This window comes from Rana temporaria, chromosome 1 (assembly GCF_905171775.1).
Source record: "Rana temporaria chromosome 1, aRanTem1.1, whole genome shotgun sequence".
Taxonomy (NCBI): domain Eukaryota; kingdom Metazoa; phylum Chordata; class Amphibia; order Anura; family Ranidae; genus Rana; species Rana temporaria.
This window is the reverse complement of record NC_053489.1, coordinates 77,304,625-77,321,971: the sequence shown is the minus strand read 5'-3', so window position 1 is coordinate 77,321,971 and position 17,347 is coordinate 77,304,625. Positions and strand designations below refer to the sequence as shown.

Sequence of the window (17,347 nt, the reverse complement as noted above, 5' to 3'; positions counted from 1 at the left end):
GGGCGGCATGGCCCTGGTTAGATGTTTTGGCTGTTGCTGACTACTTTTCTACCATTATTTCCATTCAATGTTTATCATTTACCTCCAGAAATCCTCACTTTTACCCCCTTCCTGCCCAGGCCAATTTTCAGCTTTCAGCGCAGTCACACTTTGCGTGGTCATACAACGCTGTTCTCATATGACATTTTTATATTTTTTTTCAGACAAATGGAGCTTTCTTTTGGTGGTAGTTAATCGCCACTGGGTTTTTTATTTTTTGCTAAACCAACATAAAAAGATTGAAAATTAAAAAAAAAAACAACGACATTTTTTCATTTGTTTGTTTCATTCAGTTTGTTATAAAAATTTTCAAACAGGTAATTTTTCTCCTTCACTGATGTGCATGGGTGAGGCTGCACTGATGGGCACTGATGAGGCGGCAATGATGGGCACTGATAGCTAGCACTGATGGGCATTGATGAGGCGGAAACTGGTGGGCACTGATAAGGAGGCACTGATGAGGCTGCACTAATAGGTGGCACTGATGGGCAATGATAGGGAGCATTGATAGGGGGCACTGATAGGTGGCACTGATGGGCTCTGATATGCCGTACTGATAGGGCAGCAGGATAACGCACCATGTCAAAAAGCTCATATCATCTTTAACTGGTTTTCTGAACATGACAATCAGGTCACTGTATTCCAATGGCCTCCACAGTCAGCAGATCTCAACCTAATAGAGCACCTTTTGGGATGTGGTGGAACAGAAGATTTGCATCATGGATGTGCAGCAAGTGCATTGACATGTTATCATGTCACTATGGACCAAAATCTCAGAGGAAAGTTTCCAACACCTTGTTGAATTTATGCAAGCAAGGTGTACCTAATAAAGTGGCCGGTGGGTGTACAACCAGTGAAGTGAAAGAGAAGTCTGAAATGAGAGGTAGTAAACAAATAGAAGCAGGGCTGTTTTCTGAATGCAGTGGGTCTGTATGCCAGATCATAATTTGGACCCCCTAACCACGTGTGTGAGCGATTACATGCGATTAGCACCAACACCAGCTATTGATTTGCACCAAATAAACACAACCCCCAGACCTTTAGACTGCATACTATTAGTTGGTTATAACCAGTTATCAACCGCCCTATAGACGATATACATCTACAAGGTGGTTGCTTAACTCTGGGAGGACGTCCATGGACGTCCTCCCAGAATCGCGCTCCTGCGCGCCCTCTGGGGCGCGCACACGGGAATGACCGTGACATCACGGATCACGGTAAATCGCCGCTGATAGAGGCGGTTTACCACGTGATCGCTCCGTCCAATGACGAAGCGATCACTTGTAAACAAACCGGTTCCTCCCTCCCCTCTCTGTACCGAACGGTACAGTGTGAGAGGAGAGGGGGGGGGGGGAGAGAGCGGATGCAGCACGAGTGCTGTGGGCTGGATCTGTGACACATGCAGTCACAGATCCAGCCAGCCATCCATCCCTGCTCAGCCATCCCTGCCCCATACTGTGCAATACTATACACCTATACTGTGCAATACTCTGCAATACCCCACACTACTCTGCAATACCCCACAATACCCTGCAACGTCGCCTATGGGGATTTTTAAGTAGCGAAGTTTGGCGCCATTCCACGAGCGTGTGCAATTTTGAAGGGTGACATGTTGGGTATCTATTTACTCGGCGTAACTTCATCTTTCACATTTATGCAAAAGAATGAAGAAAAAATACTACATTTGCAAAATTGTATAACAGAAACAAAGAAAAAATATTTTTTTTTACAGAATTTTCTGTATTTTTTCTCTTATAGCGCAAAAAATAAAAAACCCAACGGTGATTAAATACCACCAAAAGAAAGCTCTATTTGTGTGAAAAAAAAGGACAAAAATTTCATTTGGGTACAGTGTTGTATGACTGAGTAATTGTCATTCAAATTGTGAGAGCACCGAAAGCTGAAAATTGGTCTTGTGATTAAGGGGGTTTACGTGCCCAGTGATCAAGTGGTTAAAGTAGCTTTTATTATTTAGAATGGCATTTGGGGACTGTTGATAGATATGGGCCGAATGACCTCCTGTTCGGTTTGCACCAGAACTCTCGAACATCGAGAAAGAAAACATTGATAACGAACCCCATTCAAGTCTATTGGACCCGAACTGGATTAATTTAAAAGTGGCCATTTCATGGGCTCAGATGCAAGTAATTAGGCATACAATGGTTATAGGGGTTCGGGTACTGCACTGGGGGACATGTATCAATAAAAAAAAAAGTTGTAGTGAAACAATAAAATGTAAATTTTCTTTAAACATAGTGACGGGGGGTCCCCTTATCCTGCCTGTAAACTGGCTCAGCTGTACCTTGTATAGAACATACTGCAGCAAGAATGACATTTATAAAGGCAACAAAATGACATTTTCCCTGCATGCTTTCTTTATTTTATAAACAATGGCTTGGGGAGCAAATCTGTATGAGGCCACAGTTCAGTGCACTCGAAACAAGATAAGAGATTTTTTGTTAAACTCTGGAGTCTGTTTAACACACCTTGTATAGAAGTAACAGGTGCAAAAAAATTGGGCTTTGGGTGATGGTGGTGCCTTCACATGGTACAGTAAGCCTATAGAGCTACTGTTGATAAATCAAGTATCGTATTTTCCGGCATCTAAGACGACTTTTTACACCGGAATTACAGAGCCAAAAAACGGGGGTTGTCTTATACGCCGGGTGAAGCAGCTGCCCAATGGATATCACCCAGGATGCACAGGCATTACCGTATTTGCCGGTGTATAAGGCGGCTGGGCACATAAGACGACCCCCTAATATTCAGTTTAAAACAGTGGTTTTGTGCTCTACTCACCGTATAAGACGATCACCTTTTGCGACCCCCTTGTGCGGTAATACCGTTCAAAAACTAAGAGGCGGGTGCTCTGTAAAGCTGTATGTAATTTAGTTTATGTGCCGCTCAGCCAATCCCAGTGGGCGATGCAATCTGTTGATGACTAGAGCCTGCTAAGCCTGCTCGGAATGGAGTAACAACCTCTGCCATTCCAAACAGGCTACATTATGTAGCCTGCTCGGATTGGCAGAGGTTGTTACTCCAATCCGAGCAGGATTAGCAGGCTCTGTAGTCATCAACAGAGTGTATCGCCTGTGCGGCATGGTTGAGCGGCGCATATACTGAATTACATACAGCTTTACAGAGCACCCGCCTCTTAGTTTTTGAACGGTATTACCGCACAAGGGGGTCGCACAAGGGGATCGTGAGCAGAGCACAAAACCACTGTTTTAAACTGAATATTAGGGGGTCGTCTTATGTGCCCAGCCACCTTATACACCGGCAAATACGGTAATGCCTGTGCATCCTCAAGGCACAAGTGGCTGACACTGTTCAAATAACTCAGCTGACTCTTCCATGCCTGATGCTGGAGCTATGGCAGAAGTAGCTGTGTACAAGGAGGCAGGTTTAGCTACTCTGGCAGCTGCGGTGGACTGCACACTAGTCTCTGCCTGGCTGACAGAGGATGAAGAGGATGAGGATGGTTTAGTAAGCCAGTCCACCACCTCCATGCTGTGGCTGGATAGCATGGGGCAACACCACTAAACAGAGGAAATGGTGCCCTGCCTGAGGACAGACCAAGTCCACCATTTCCTGCAGACACAGACTTTGGTGACCCCCTCACAGTGCCATGGGAACGTCTTCCTCTCATTATTGGCCTCCCAGACATGATGGGGGGGGCTTATTACCAAAATGTAATAGAGAAGAGGAAATGTGTACTTGGATGCACTTAAATCAAAGTGGTGTTTGGTGCACTTTAACTTGAGTACTCACTACACAGACACACACTACTGACACATTACAATATACTGCAGTAAAACTGCACTGATGCACGCAGTAAAAGTGGACTAATGCAATTCAATATACTACAGTAAACGTGTACTAACACACTTCAATTTACTGCAGTAAAACTGCACTAATGCACTTCAATATACTGCAGTAAAACTGCACCAACACACCTCAATATATTGCAGTAAAACTGCACTAACTAATTTCAATATATTGCAGTAAATGTGCACTAACGCCTAGGATCCAGCTCTGTACCATCCCCAGAACTCACTGCTGGACAATAATATCTTTGAGCAAGTGTCTTCTGTGTCTCGATCACTGACCGTTGTCATTGGCCAGGTGGAGGTGATTTCACTCTCACGCATGTGTGGAAGTTCCACCAGATTTTTTTTTTTTAACAGTCAAGTAAAAGTTCCACCAGATTTAGTATTGCCAAATTTGTGCAGTGAGCTGCACTTGAGCAGCTTACTGTACAGGGACAGACAGGCAGGTAAGTAGCTTTAATGCAGAAGAGACAAAGCAGGTCTCTTCTGCATTGAACATCCGGCCTGTCCACCCTTTTCATTGTGGAGCCTAAAGTTCTACTTTAAGTTGCTCAGATGTGAATGGGGTCTCATTACTTTACATAATGCCTAAAATGTTTCTTTCTGAATTATTATTTTTTTCCTCACATGTGGAAACAAGACTTGAATTTGTGATGTGGTACCCCAACATGACATATCAGGTCCCTGCTGTTTATTTAGACTGGTAAGACAAATGGACCATCACAGTCTGATCCTCCATGACATAATACCTCCTCTTACAGTAGCAAGCTTCCTCTGCTCTTGTCTAGACTATGTTACTTCTGGTTATGCAATATTCACACCGATAGAATATGGTGATAATACTTTATGAAAAATAAGCTGCGACTTCTGTGAAGGCCATTGTCTGAGAACACAAAGTCATTCCATAAATCAGCATGTATGAAGGGTAAAGTATTGCACTCTATACATTGGCGGTCAGGATAATAAAAGAGTCTATTCTCTTCCACAAACAAGGAGTAAATCAGCATAGAAGAATGTTAATATCTCTTTTTTCACCATATGTTTTCCCCTTTGTACATATTTTAGCACTTCAGGGTTAAACTAAAGATTGACGACACATTCCTTTAATATACAAAACAATGTTTCCACTAAAGAGAAAAGTGAGGCCACTAAGCCACATTTTAAATGCTTTGAAGCAGCATAATAGAGTACAAATAGAGAAAAAGGTCTCTTGCCAAACAGGTGAATTATATATGCGTACATACTAAAACTGTTAATGTATAATAAGCCTAGGTGACCTCTTTGAACTTGCACTCCTTCGGTCTCAACGATACATACCAAACCCACACAATGACTTTCCAAGATGTTCCTATGATTAATGACAGTCAAGCATTTGTTCAGCAAGTGGAAATGTACACCTCTACTGCCACATGTGACAGCGCTCTTCCTGTTCATTGGCTTCTCATCCATCATGGGCTGCATTAGGGGGAGGCAGGAGGAGTGTCACATGTTCCCCCATATCTGGAAGTACCATGGGATTCTCAGAGGATTTGGATTGGGTGGCAGGGGAGGGAATTTCCTGCAGAAAATATAGTGTAGCGCTAAATAGAAAAAGTACGGAGACAGATAAGTGTCCCAAGTATAATTATTGTGGGATGCTGATCCGTGCTCTAATACAAATGTAAACATGATATCATCATAAAATGATAATAGATGAAAATAAACACAAAAAAATAAAATCCATGTGAATTGACAATTTAAAAATATATAAAGTCCTAATAGCGCTGTGAAGAAACAAAAGCCAAATGTTCAAAACTTCATGGTGACATCCAAACCGTGAATAAACATAAACAAATGTTGAAAGTGAAGGGAACCACCACCGATAAGATGAAGGCTTTCCGAATGGTTTGAACTCAAGAGAACATATGTTCTATGAGTCAAACAAACTTGTGTTGACAGGCAACAAACTGGGTGAAGACTTGCAAGTCCTTGATAGCTAGACTGAATCCTCAAACTATCATTAGTGTGACGATCTCCATGTGAAGTTATTTCGTAAGGCACGATAATTAGGTTCTCCCATACAATGGCATGGATATTTAAAGAATGGAGAAAAAAAAGGCCACATAATGTGATAACGTATAAAATTTAAATGATTTTAACTTCGCTGGCGGTATTCATGAGTGTGGCTCGGGGTGGAATTTCAGTTCTATTAGCGGTAACCCCAAGCCACACTCGGGATTGCATCGCTGGATCCTGGAAGAGGTTTACTTACCTTGTCCCAGGGATCCCGCGATGTGTATGGCGGCCAGATCTTTCGCCTGATGCACTGTACCCTGGCTTCCGTTCCCTGCGAGCATGGCGACGCATGGGGGCTGAACTGGCGGCAAATAAAAAAAAAAGTATAAAAACACAAACACACTGATACAATGTAATCCTATTGGATTACATTACTCAATAAAATATATTGACTTTAGATTGCCCCCCAGTGCTTTCTCCAGTGCCCTTGTCTGCAGTTTTACTGTACTTTGTGTCTGTAAACTGCAGAACGACCATGGCATCAAAAAAGCGTGCCTCCACCTCAAAAGCGGTATATGACCTGCTAGAAAACAGCGATGCAGAATCGCTTGCAGAATTGAGTGATAGCGACTCGTGGGGAAGTTCGTCATCAGACACAGAAAGTGATTTCAGCGATGATCCTGTGACTGTGCCCAGCGATGTGTGGACTTGGTGCTCGATCGACTACGGTACAGAGCACGTAGCGCCCCCAAGATTCCCGTTTACAGGAGCACCTGGTATCAAAGTGGATGTTGAGGATGACATACCTCCAACTCTTTTTGACCAATGAGGTTATTGCAAAAATTGTTACGGAGACAAATCGGTACCAGGGGCAACAAGCTGCTACCCATCAGAGGTTTTCAAGGAGCAGAAAGTGTGAACCAGTGACCAAAGAGGACATCTGGAAGTTTCTGGGCCGAATAATACTTCAGAAGTGGTATCGGACAACCAACAAGTTACTAGCCACTCCTTTTTTTGGCACAGTCATGTCGGAGTACAAATTCTCTCTCATAATGAAATATTTGCACTTTGCAAATAATGAAGAATTTGATGAGAGTTCTCATCCAGCTCCAAAACTCAAATATATTTGGGAGGTTTATCAAATTATTCTCAAAAATTTCCAGCAGACCTATTTACCAAGAAAGTCTAATGGCCTACGAAAGAAGGCTCAGCTGGCTACAGTATATCGCATCTAAGAGAGCACGATTTGGCATAAAATCATTCATGCTGTGTGAATCCAGCACTGGTTACATATGGAATTGGGTCCTATACACCGGGAAAGGAACCAAATTCAGCAAACGATTCAACAATTATGGAATGTCAACCGCTTCGGTTCTTACTTTGATTGAGCCATTGCTGAATCATGGCTACTGTGTCACCACAGACATTTTTTACACGTCTCCAGAACTCTATAAGTTCCTTATACACAACAAGACGGATACATATGGGACCGTTAGGGCTAACCGGCATGACATGCCGCCAAACTTTGGAGAAATAGTTGCTTGGCAGAAAAGAAAAATGTTGGCACTGAGATGGCGCGTCAAAAAAGATGTGTGCCTAATGAGTACCATTCACAACACCTCTACTGTAATGGTACGCACAAAAGGTGGAAAAGACGTAATGAAACCACAAGTCGTGAAGGATTATAACAATACCATGGGAGGTGTGGACAGAGCTGACCAGGCCATGACATTTTATCCTGCGATGAGCAAACAACAAAAACAAATTACAAAAAAATCTTCAGGCATTTTCTTGAACAGTTCCTGTGGAATGCCTTCATTCTGCTGAAAAAAAAGAGTGACAAGCCTATGGTTCATGCAGACTTTATTTTGAAGGTTGCCGAACTTATATTTCTGAAGCACCAACACCAATGACTAAATAGATCTGGATGTCGTGCTGCTGGCATTGTGAACCCGGAATGCCTGGCTGGTCTTCACTTTATGGACCACATTCCACCAATGCAAAAGAAGTCAGCACCCACAAGGATTTTTTTTTGAAAAGCCTATGGCGTGTGAACACACCCAAAAAACTCCACCCGGTGCAGAAAAAATGTGCACACACATAAAGAGTGTTCACAAAAACGTGCAGACGGGTGCAACGTCAAGTGGTCCTCCTGTGAAGAGGGACCCAAACCCTGATCCCCCGGGGCGTTAGGCTCCAGACGGGGACTGAGGTACTGTGGTCCGAGCAACCGAAGCCGACACGGACCCAACTTCCTCGGAGGGACTGCCGAAACAGAACCCTCCCAGTACTAGGTGGGGCTCCCCCGAAGGGAGACCCCATGAGAGCAGGCGAACTAAGCCAGAAGGCCATGTCCACCCACTCCCAAGACGTTCAGGGCTGGCCCGAGGACCCGCACCCTACTAATCACACAGTGACAAAACGTGCACAACAAAAAAAGACAAAAAAGTGACAAACACAGGCTTAAATAAAATAAAGTGGGGGAAGGGATAGTGGAGAGGAGAGTGAGAGAAGTGGCCATTGTGGTGAAACAATGACCAGGCCCTCCGGCCAGGAATAAAAAATTCCTCTGGTCCTAGCCAAAAGGCCCGGCCCAGGAGGCAGGTGCTAAAAAAAGCGTGTATCTGGTGCAGTGACCGTGGTATCTTAAATCAATGTGTCCCTCACACACAGTGATCTTCAGATACCCCTGGACTGCCACTCCAGGGGCACATGCACCATAGGCTTTTCGTTCCATATCCGACCCCCCGACCGGCCAGTGCAGCCCTCCACCCCTGCCAGCTAGAGAGCCCTTCAAGGTTTTCTTGGGGAGAACTGCCGCTCAGGTAACAGCCTCCACCAATACTAGCCCCTCCAGACCCTCCGTCAACCCAGCGGATTTGCATGGCTCTGCCCCGTCCTACCACAGGGCATTACCAGCTCCTCCAACCGGATCGCTGACAGAGATAGCACTTACACCAGCCAGCCAGAAGGCCAGACTAGAACTCGGCAAAAAGACCAAGACCAAGTGCAGCACCCATCCTCACCAGGAGCACCCTTCCAGATGGCTCAGACTCAACCAGCACAGCGTAGTCCCTGCTGAAACCATCCTTCCAGGTGCAATGACGTCATTGGATTGCATCCACCCTCCCCATGTAGGAGGTGCTTCAGCGCTCCGCTGACAACTGATAAGGACAGATACCACACCCAGTCCCAGCCAAAAGGCCGAGAAGCAGCAGGGAAGACAACCACGATCAGCACGGCCTAGAGTGTGCAATAGCCGTGCCTCGCCCTGGGAGAACCGCCTTCATGATCATGGTGTCTCCCCTGCCAGGTCAGCACCCACAAGGATGTGTGTGGTTTGCTGCTCTAAGCGTGATGACACTGGAAGGAAAATAAGAAAAGAAACCCGGTTCTATTGTTCTGCTTGTGACGTCAGACTTAGTGCTGTACATTGTTTTACAATTTTCCATACCCGAGACGTTTACTGAAGCAATATGACTACTAATATTTAGACATGTGCGTTCCCGTTCGTAAACAAATGGATTTTCGTACAAATTTGTTAGTTTTCGTACATTCGTATCAATTCGAACATCCGAAAAGCTGAAAGACCCAAAATACGAAAATGACAGAATTACGAATAAGCAAAATAACGAACAAGCGAAAATACGAACGTATGATTGGACAATCTTACTAAAATACAAAACACCGAAAAAGCTAAAGAAAGAAAATGACATCTATAACGAACGATTTGCATTCCGTATTTTAAATCCTTTGTCTGTTCGTATTTTTTGTGTGTTTTGTAAATCCGTTTCTTTGTCTGTTCGTAAATTTGTGTACTTGTATCGTTCTTTCGAATGGGCACTGGGCAGTGTAGTTAGTGAGTGATTACTTAATATCTTAGCCAATCAGCTTATCTCTTTTGTGCTGAGTCACATTGTACAGTGTAAGGCCCCTTTCAGACGAACGGCTAAAAGCATGTTTATGTTTTGCTGGAATTCAAGACTCCAGGCACAGCGATCAGCTGCATTTGTACAGTGTTTTTAGCTGCGGTTGCGTTTAGTCGCGCCACGATATTGAACGGGGATCTCACTTGGATCCCTGCCAATACCAAGCATTGTGTCTAGTATGAATCTTGAGGGGGAAATCCACGCCAAATTTCAACTAAAAACCGGCATGGATTCCCCCTCCAAGAGCATACCAGGCCCTTGGGTCTGCTATGGATTTTAAGGAGACACCCCCTGCGCCGAAAAACCGGCGTGGGGGGTCCCCCCAAAATCCATACCAGACCCGTATCCGAGCAGCAGCCCGGCCGGTCAGGAAAGGGGTGGGGACGAGCGAGCGCCCCCCTCCTTAACCGTGCCAGGCCGCATGCCCTCAACATGGGGGGGTAGGTGCTTTGGGGCAGGGGGGCGCCCTGTGACCCCCCACCCCAAAGCACCCTGTCCCCATGTTGATGAGGACAGGGCCTCTTCCCGACAACCCTGGCCGTTGGTTGTCGGGGTCTGCGGGAAGGGAGCTTATCGGAATCTGGGAGCACCCTTTAATAAGGGGGCCCCCAGATGCCGGCCCCCCACCCTAGGTGAATGAGTATGGGGTACTGGGGGGTATGGGGGGGCCGCTGTAAAAGAGCTAAAGAAGAAAGCGCCCCCCCCGGCGGAACAGAACCAGACGGCGGCGGCGAAGACCTACACATCCCCCCCCCCTGCCAAACACGTCGGAGGAAGCCCGGAAGGGGGGGCGCTGTAAAAGAGCTAAAGAAAAAAGCGCCCCCCCCGGCGGAACAGAACCAGATGGCGGCGAAGACCTGCACATCCCCCCCCCCGCCGAACACATCGGAGAAAGCCCGGGAGGGGGGGCCGCTGTAAAAGATCTAAAGAATAAAGCGCCCCCCCCCCGGCAGAGCAGCTCCCTTCCCGCAGACCCCGACAACCAATGGCCAGGGTTGTCGGGAAGAGGCCCTGTTCTCATCAACATGGGGACAGGGTGCTTTGGGGTGGGGGGGGCCACAGCACCTACCCCCCCATGTTGAGGGCATGCGGCCTGGCACGGTTAAGGAGGGGGGGTGCTCGCTCGTCCCCACCCCTTTCCTGCCGGGCTGCTGCTCGGATACGGGTCTGGTATGGATTTTGGGGGGACCCCCCCACGCCGGTTTTTCGGCGCAGGGGGTGTCTCCTTAAAATCCATAGCAGACCCAAGGGCCTGGTATGCTCCTGTAGGGGGGACCCATGCCGGTTTTTTAGTTGAAATTTGGCGTGGAGTTCCTCCTCAAGATTCATACCAAACGTAGCTGACACAGTGCACTGCGGTTACCTGCGGTTATGTGCTGATAGCTGAGGGATTTCGCAGCTGGACGCATCCAGTTCTATTTTTTCTATCCGCACAAAACCGCGGGGAAAAACATTGCAGGTAACCGTAGTGTGTGAATGATGTCATAGGAAAGCATTGTGTGCTTCTAGCTGCGGTAAAATCCGCAGCTAAAAGCACCATTCTATCCTTCCGTCTGAAAGGGGCCTAAAGCCTCGTACACACGATCGGACTTCAAACAAACTTTTCCGTGGATTTTTGTCTGAAGGGAGTTGGCCGGACTTTTGAAACCGAAAAAGTTTGTCCGATAGAGAGTACACACGGTCTGATTTTTTGGAAAACGCTCATTTTGACGTTTGTTGGCAAAAAGTCCGACTGTGTGTACGGGGCTTAAGAGAAAGTATATCTCAATATGGATTAGCCGCATGTTGCTATGTATTTACGAAAGTACAAAATTACGAATCCATTAAACGAAAATTAATATCTAACAAAATTACGAATTTCGAATCAACGAAAATAAATTAGATAGAATTACGAATCATTCAGTATAAATGAAAATAAAACTGTTACAAAAATACAAACGGGTCCGAATAGGAAAACTTGAGTCTTACAAAATTACAAAATTACGAATCTTTACGAATCTACGGAACGAGACGAAACGGAACAAAAGAATATGAAAATTGTTGTTGTGCAGACGAAATGGAACAAAAAAATACGATTTATTTGTTGTGCACATGTCTACTAATATTGCACCCTTGTTTGGCCAAAAAAAAATCAGTGTTTTTGATTATATTATTTACTAAAATTTATTGAATAAAAATTATTATTATTATATTATTATTTGTAATTTTTTATAGTTATTTATTATACAGTAAAACCTTGGTTTGCGAGCATAATTCTTTCCAGAAACATGCTTGTAATCCAAAGCACTTGTATATGTAAAGCATTTTTTTTTACAGGATAAAAAGAAAAGAGAGGCACCTCTAAGTGTAGCAATAAGTTGCTAAATGTTGTACCTTCATTAAATGTTACCATATTGCTACACTTAGAGGCTCCTCTCTTCTTTTTTATACTCAGTTGTGACATGACACTACTCTTATATCAAGACATTGCTTGTATATCAAGGCAAATTTGATTAAATTGCAAAACGCTCTCAAACCAAGTTACTCTCAAACCAAGGTTTTACTGTATTATAATTTATGATTTTGTGTTTCAAACTTTATCGTACCCAAGATGTCTACTAGACTCTGGTTTGGACAGATTTAGGTGAGTTATTCTTAAAGCGGTTATCCATATGTGGTTACTCTTGCTCGACAGAAGTTGATCGTTGTTGGATCAACTTGTCGGAAAATAGTTCTCGATCAATGGGTTGCAGCTGCTGATCCATGTATTCTGACAGTGGAGAGGACTCCTCTATCCACCTTGATTCTGTGGATGAAGGAATCTATGAGTAAATGGGACCTAAAATTACTTTTAGGCAAACAATGCACTCATAGGGCCAGATTCACAGAACAAATACGCCGGAGTATCTACTGATTTTTTTTTTTTTTTTTTTTAAAAGCCTATGGCGTGTGAACACACCCAAAAAACTCCACCCGGTGCAGAAAAAATGTGCACACACATAAAGAGTGTTCACAAAAACGTGCAGACGGGTGCAACGTCAAGTGGTCCTCCTGTGAAGAGGGACCCAAACCCTGATCCCCCGGGGCGTTAGGCTCCAGACGGGGACTGAGGTACTGTGGTCCGAGCAACCGAAGCCGACACGGACCCAACTTCCTCGGAGGGACTGCCGAAACAGAACCCTCCCAGTACTAGGTGGGGCTCCCCCGAAGGGAGACCCCATGAGAGCAGGCGAACTAAGCCAGAAGGCCATGTCCACCCACTCCCAAGACGTTCAGGGCTGGCCCGAGGACCCGCACCCTACTAATCACACAGTGAGACAAAACGTGCACAACAAAAAAAGACAAAAAAGTGACAAACACAGGCTTAAATAAAATAAAGTGGGGGAAGGGATAGTGGAGAGGAGAGTGAAAGAAGTGGCCATTGTGGTGAAACAATGACCAGGCCCTCCGGCCAGGAATAAAAAATTCCTCCGGTCCTAGCCAAAAGGCCCGGCCCAGGAGGCAGGTGCTAAAAAAAGCGTGTATCTGGTGCAGTGACCATGGTATCTTAAATCAATGTGTCCCTCACACACAGTGATCTTCAGATACCCCTGGACTGCCACTCCAGGGGCACATGCACCATAGGCTTTTCGTTCCATATCCGACACCCCGACCGGCCAGTGCAGCCCTCCACCTCTGCCAGCTAGAGAGCCCTTCAAGGTTTTCTTGGGGAGAACTGCCGCTCAGGTAACAGCCTCCACCAATACTAGCCCCTCCAGACCCTCCGTCAACCCAGCAGATTTGCATGGCTCTACCCCGTCTTACCACAGGGCATTACCAGCTCCTCCAACCGGATCGCTGACAGAGATAGCACTTACACCAGCCAGCCAGAAGGCCAGACTAGAACTCGGCAAAAAGACCAAGACTAAGCGCAGCACCCATCCTCACCAGAAGCACCCTTCCAGATGGCTCAGACTCAACCATGGGCCGGCCCCCAGTATTCTGTCGGGCAGCACAGCGTAGTCCCTGCTGAAGCCATCTTTCCAGGTGCAATGACGTCATTGGATTGCATCCACCCTCCCCATGTAGGAGGTGCTTCAGCGCTCCGCTGACAACTGATAAGGACAGATACCACACCCAGTCCCAGCCAAAAGGCCGAGAAGCGGCAGGGAAGACAACCACGATCAGCACGGCCTAGAGTGTGCAATAGCCGTGCCTCGCCCTGGGAGAACCACCTTCATGATCATGGTGTCTCCCCTGCCAGGTAAGTATGAGTTGGAATCGTCACTCTAGCAGCCCCCGGTCAGGGGAACATCTCTTCCTGGTTATGGAGGGGCTTTCTGGGTGCGTGTGAACACACCCAAAAAACTCCACCCGGTGCAGAAAAAATGTGCACACACATAAAGAGTGTTCACAAAAACGTGCAGACGGGTGCAACGTCAAGTGGTCCTCCTGTGAAGAGGGACCCAAACCCTGATCCCCCGGGGCGTTAGGCTCCAGACGGGGACTGAGGTACTGTGGTCCGAGCAACCGAAGCCGACACGGACCCAACTTCCTCGGAGGGACTGCCGAAACAGAACCCTCCCAGTACTAGGTGGGGCTCCCCCGAAGGGAGACCCCATGAGAGCAGGCGAACTAAGCCAGAAGGCCATGTCCACCCACTCCCAAGACGTTCAGGGCTGGCCCGAGGACCCGCACCCTACTAATCACACAGTGAGACAAAACGTGCACAACAAAAAAAGACAAAAAAGTGACAAACACAGGCTTAAATAAAATAAAGTGGGGGAAGGGATAGTGGAGAGGAGAGTGAAAGAAGTGGCCATTGTGGTGAAACAATGACCAGGCCCTCCGGCCAGGAATAAAAAATTCCTCCGGTCCTAGCCAAAAGGCCCGGCCCAGGAGGCAGGTGCTAAAAAAAGCGTGTATCTGGTGCAGTGACCATGGTATCTTAAATCAATGTGTCCCTCACACACAGTGATCTTCAGATACCCCTGGACTGCCACTCCAGGGGCACATGCACCATAGGCTTTTCGTTCCATATCCGACACCCCGACCGGCCAGTGCAGCCCTCCACCTCTGCCAGCTAGAGAGCCCTTCAAGGTTTTCTTGGGGAGAACTGCCGCTCAGGTAACAGCCTCCACCAATACTAGCCCCTCCAGACCCTCCGTCAACCCAGCAGATTTGCATGGCTCTACCCCGTCTTACCACAGGGCATTACCAGCTCCTCCAACCGGATCGCTGACAGAGATAGCACTTACACCAGCCAGCCAGAAGGCCAGACTAGAACTCGGCAAAAAGACCAAGACTAAGCGCAGCACCCATCCTCACCAGAAGCACCCTTCCAGATGGCTCAGACTCAACCATGGGCCGGCCCCCAGTATTCTGTCGGGCAGCACAGCGTAGTCCCTGCTGAAGCCATCTTTCCAGGTGCAATGACGTCATTGGATTGCATCCACCCTCCCCATGTAGGAGGTGCTTCAGCGCTCCGCTGACAACTGATAAGGACAGATACCACACCCAGTCCCAGCCAAAAGGCCGAGAAGCGGCAGGGAAGACAACCACGATCAGCACGGCCTAGAGTGTGCAATAGCCGTGCCTCGCCCTGGGAGAACCACCTTCATGATCATGGTGTCTCCCCTGCCAGGTAAGTATGAGTTGGAATCGTCACTCTAGCAGCCCCCGGTCAGGGGAACATCTCTTCCTGGTTATGGAGGGGCTTTCTGGGTGCGTGTGAACACACCCAAAAAACTCCACCCGGTGCAGAAAAAATGTGCACACACATAAAGAGTGTTCACAAAAACGTGCAGACGGGTGCAACGTCAAGTGGTCCTCCTGTGAAGAGGGACCCAAACCCTGATCCCCCGGGGCGTTAGGCTCCAGACGGGGACTGAGGTACTGTGGTCCGAGCAACCGAAGCCGACACGGACCCAACTTCCTCGGAGGGACTGCCGAAACAGAACCCTCCCAGTACTAGGTGGGGCTCCCCCGAAGGGAGACCCCATGAGAGCAGGCGAACTAAGCCAGAAGGCCATGTCCACCCACTCCCAAGACGTTCAGGGCTGGCCCGAGGACCCGCACCCTACTAATCACACAGTGAGACAAAACGTGCACAACAAAAAAAGACAAAAAAGTGACAAACACAGGCTTAAATAAAATAAAGTGGGGGAAGGGATAGTGGAGAGGAGAGTGAAAGAAGTGGCCATTGTGGTGAAACAATGACCAGGCCCTCCGGCCAGGAATAAAAAATTCCTCCGGTCCTAGCCAAAAGGCCCGGCCCAGGAGGCAGGTGCTAAAAAAAGCGTGTATCTGGTGCAGTGACCATGGTATCTTAAATCAATGTGTCCCTCACACACAGTGATCTTCAGATACCCCTGGACTGCCACTCCAGGGGCACATGCACCATAGGCTTTTCGTTCCATATCCGACACCCCGACCGGCCAGTGCAGCCCTCCACCTCTGCCAGCTAGAGAGCCCTTCAAGGTTTTCTTGGGGAGAACTGCCGCTCAGGTAACAGCCTCCACCAATACTAGCCCCTCCAGACCCTCCGTCAACCCAGCAGATTTGCATGGCTCTACCCCGTCTTACCACAGGGCATTACCAGCTCCTCCAACCGGATCGCTGACAGAGATAGCACTTACACCAGCCAGCCAGAAGGCCAGACTAGAACTCGGCAAAAAGACCAAGACTAAGCGCAGCACCCATCCTCACCAGAAGCACCCTTCCAGATGGCTCAGACTCAACCATGGGCCGGCCCCCAGTATTCTGTCGGGCAGCACAGCGTAGTCCCTGCTGAAGCCATCCTTCCAGGTGCAATGACGTCATTGGATTGCATCCACCCTCCCCATGTAGGAGGTGCTTCAGCGCTCCGCTGACAACTGATAAGGACAGATACCACACCCAGTCCCAGCCAAAAGGCCGAGAAGCGGCAGGGAAGACAACCACGATCAGCACGGCCTAGAGTGTGCAATAGCCGTGCCTCGCCCTGGGAGAACCACCTTCATGATCATGGTGTCTCCCCTGCCAGGTAAGTATGAGTTGGAATCGTCACTCTAGCAGCCCCCGGTCAGGGGAACATCTCTTCCTGGTTATGGAGGGGCTTTCTGGGTGCTTGCTGGCTGGTCAACTAGCCTCAATCAGAGCTATTCCACGCTCGTCGCCGCCGCCGCCACTTTTGAACAGGAAACTGTCTGTACCTGGGGAGGAGGCCTCTGAAATGTCTTCAGGATGCCAGGGCTATCAGACAGTCTTCTACTGATACTCCGGCGTATTTTCAAATTTGCCGCGTCGTATCTTAATTTGTGATTCACAAACAAGATACGATGGCTTTTGGCTAAGATCCGACAGGCTTACGGCTTCGTACGCCTTCGGATCTTAGGCTGCAATACTTTGGCCGTCGCTGGGTGGAGTCCGCGTCGTTTTCCAGCGTCGGGTATGCAAATTAGCATTTACGGCGATCCACGAACCAACTCGCGTGCGTAACGTCGTTTTTTCCCATCGCAAAGTTAAGCAATCTTTTTCATTGCTTAACTTTACACCTGCCATGTTAAAGTATGGCCGTCGTTCCTGCTTCGAATTTTAAATTTTTTATTTAATTTT

The 17,347-nt window shown here is 47.4% G+C and overlaps 4 non-coding genes across 4 annotated transcripts; all 4 read right to left on the bottom strand.

Annotated features, from left to right (window-relative positions):
- Nucleotides 1-9,026: 9,026 nt before the first annotated feature.
- LOC120925731 lies at nt 9,027-9,185 on the bottom strand. The gene has a single exon (XR_005746927.1). It is a non-coding gene; the product is annotated as a U1 spliceosomal RNA (small nuclear RNA).
- A 4,679-nt stretch (nt 9,186-13,864) lies between these two features.
- Nucleotides 13,865-14,023, bottom strand: LOC120925673. The gene has a single exon (XR_005746889.1). It is a non-coding gene; the product is annotated as a U1 spliceosomal RNA (small nuclear RNA).
- Nucleotides 14,024-15,244: 1,221 nt separating this feature from the next.
- LOC120925672 lies at nt 15,245-15,403 on the bottom strand. Its single transcript, XR_005746888.1, has one exon. It is a non-coding gene; the product is annotated as a U1 spliceosomal RNA (small nuclear RNA).
- A 1,221-nt stretch (nt 15,404-16,624) lies between these two features.
- LOC120925671 lies at nt 16,625-16,783 on the bottom strand. The gene has a single exon (XR_005746887.1). It is a non-coding gene; the product is annotated as a U1 spliceosomal RNA (small nuclear RNA).
- Between the last annotated feature and the right edge of the window lie 564 nt (nt 16,784-17,347).